This window comes from Sciurus carolinensis, chromosome 13 (genome assembly GCF_902686445.1).
Source record: "Sciurus carolinensis chromosome 13, mSciCar1.2, whole genome shotgun sequence".
In the NCBI taxonomy this organism is placed as follows: Eukaryota; Metazoa; Chordata; class Mammalia; order Rodentia; family Sciuridae; genus Sciurus; species Sciurus carolinensis.
Window position 1 is genome coordinate 5,610,220 of NC_062225.1, and position 3,247 is coordinate 5,613,466.

Sequence of the window (3,247 nt, forward strand, 5' to 3'; positions counted from 1 at the left end):
CCTGTGCCTTTGCCCACAGAACCCCTGGGCTCCCCTGGCAGTATCTCTCAGGGGCCACCAGGAGCTGGGCGGTAGGGAGGCTCCTGGACACTGCTGGTCTGCAGGCCCAGACCCAGGGAGTGGCAGCCTGAGAGATGTCAGGCCGAGAGAAGAAAATAAACAAACAAGGTTTTTGGACGCCTTCAGCTGTGACTTGGTCCCTCCCTGTGCCTCCTCCCCGCCAGCGCATCCAGCCTGGCTCCTGACGCTCCGCATTCTTCCCACTTCCTGGAGACAAGGGACCCTGACATCCCAACTTATTTTTAGTCGGCCGCCTCTGGAGCCCCAGGCCTGGGCCTCATTCCACCCTGTCCTCTGCCCCCAGGGGGCAGCCCGGAGCCAGAAGGCAGCTCAGGACGAGCCAGGCCCCAGCCCCAGCCCCCGCCTCGGTGGCCCTGTCCCTGTCCTGCCTGGGACACCTCCGGCCTCTGCAGGGCGCACTTCGGCAGCTGTCTTCCCGCCTGGCCAAGGCCCACCCCCTTCCCCAGGCGTCACCTCAGTGCTCCATAACCTGGTCAGTCGCTGCTGCTCTGTCCCCATCCACTGGACACCTAGGCTCCTGCTGGACCCATGGAGCCGGCCACCAAGCTCGGCCACCAGAGACTTAGGGCAGGAAGGGACCCAGGGGTCCAGGCAGGTTCAACTCGGGGCCCTCCAAATTGCTTCTGCTGGACCCACTGTGCACCTGTGACAGGCAAGAGGAGTTCAGGGGACAGAGGACACAGCCCCCTCCAGGGTCCCCGCAGTCCCTGTCAGCCCCAAACCTGCACCCTCACTCCGCCACGCCAGAGCCGTGCTGTGGGGACCCGGCCTGTGCCTCCTCGAGGGTCGCTCAGGAAACCGGTTCCTGCTCACGTCTGTCCCTCCCTGGGCACAGTTTCTCCACCTCACCACCCTTCCCAGGAACCTTCCGGCACCTGAGAGATGGCGTCAGGGGCAGTGCTCATGTGGTCACTACCGGCAGGTGGCCGAGAACAAGCCACAGATACCTGGATGCCCACTGTGGGGACCCCCCGCTGCCAACAGTCCCTGCAGGGCTGGCCCGTGGCAGGGGTGCACGGGGCCGCAGGCAGAGAATCAGGGCACAAGCTTCACTCCTGTAACGCAGGGAGTGACCACGTCCACCCTCAGCCAGGGGACAAACTGCAGGGGCTGGTCAGGTGTGGCTTGGGTGACCCTGGACCATCCTCGCCTCCAAACTGTCCCCACCCTGGCTCCCCACCAGCCTCCCCGTCTCTGGCCCAGGTCAAGGCAGGCCAGCCCGAGGAGCCTCACCCTCACCCACACCCGCCATGATGCCCGGCCTGGCCTGGCCTGCCCCAACCTCTGCTCGCCAGCTGTGCCCCGGATGCAGGGTCCTCAGCACTTCTGGGATTCCCTGAACCCCCTGCACAGTCGTGCAGGAATCCTTGAGGTCTCTAGAGATGACCCTCTTTACTGCCCACGATGGCTTTGCTCACACCAGGATGGACAGCCCTCTCCCCTACCCACCAAAGGCAGGGCTGGGACTCTACCCAGAACTGAGGGGCAAGTTGGTTTCACCTCACACCAGCCATTTGCAAAGGCCTTGCCTGTGCTCATGGAGGGAGCTCTGGGATCCATTACTGATGTCTGCCATGGGCACGGCAATAAGAGTGAGGGCCCAGATGCAGCATTTTGACGCATTTGCCTGAGAACCTCCCTGGCCCAGCTGTGCCACAAGAAAACCAGCCAGAGCTCCCCAGAGGCTTTGGAGCCCAGAGAAGCGTGGCATGCGGGAAGGCAGGTAGAGAACAGAGCCATCTTCCAGGCCACTGAGCAGTGTCAGGGGACAGCTGGAACAAGAGACAGCCAGCTCACCTTAGAGAGGACCAGAGGTTCCAGAGTAACCACGATGGCCTTGCCACGCACAGGTGCCAATCTCTCACTCCTAGCGACATCTTACACATCATCGGCCTTGCCACGCACAGGCGCCAATCTCTCACTCCTAGCGACATCTTACACATCATCGCTACCTCCCAACCTCTCTCCAGTCTTAAAGTAGCCAATGCTGTCCCACTTTACATGTGAGGAAATTGCGCTCAGAAAGGTTTTGCCGTTCATCTGAGGCTACACAGCCAATAAGCAGAGACTGGGGAGACGCAGGCGGAACTCCAAAGCCAGTGTCCTTTTCAGGCTACCACCAGCATGACCCCAATTATGCTCATTCTCTTCCTGTCCCTCTCTGTCCAGGCCCATCTACACCTCCACAGGTCAGGGCTGGTCCCTGTCACCCCCTCGGATGCCTCTGTGCTTCCCTCAGTTCTGTGGGACGGTTCCCCCATTCCTAGCTCAGCCGAGACAGATGGAATCTCCCGCCAGAATTTCTCTAGGAAACTGCAGAGAAAACAAAACACAACAGAAAATGCAAAACCCACATCAGAGGCGTGTCCCCAGAGCCCACGGTCCCAGCCTTGGATGACTCGAGCCAAGACTGTCCCCACTTTGCTGGAAAACTCACCCATCCAGTATGGTCCACGAGGTGAGGCCGCCACGTCCCTGGCGCCTTGGGCTGCCCTGCCAGGGAGGCCCAGAGGCACGCGTCGCTGCCCCGCTCCATGGGTCCCTCTGCCACCAAGGCCGGGTGCACACGGGTCTGTGGTCAGGAGACCTTTGGTTCCACACGGGACCCAGCGGGCGCAGGCTGCCCTGAGGCCACCGCCCCTTCCCTCCGAGGGTCTCACTTCCTGTGCCCCCTCGGGTTCCACTCCCAGCCTTGCTGTAGATCCCGTATCAAGCCCAGGAAGGTGGCCGCTCCCTTGTCCCTCCGGCTCCCACCTGCCCTGGTGAGTGTCCTCCAGGATGACCCTTTTGAGACTCTGCCACCTAGGGACACGTGTGCCGAGGGCAGGACCAGGAGGTGACTGCAGCCTGGGCAGGGGTGGAGGTAGAGGCTGTGCAGGTGAGGCAGGGCAGAGGAGGGGCCTCCTGAAGAGGCTGCCTCCTGAAGGAAGATAAGCAAAAAAGCCCGGGCGGAGAGGGCAGGGGAACCTTCTGTCCTCCCGCCTGGTGGCTCCTGGGCCTGCAACCAGAACATTATTCGAAGCAAGTTCCAGTCCCATGGTTCACCTGACCATGAAAACGTTGAAGCCCAGAGAGGTGAAGGGATTTGCTCCAGGTCACCCAGCAATTCGGTGGCCCCTCCAGAATGGCCACCAGGGCTTCTGAAACAGCTAAGGAATCCTTCAAA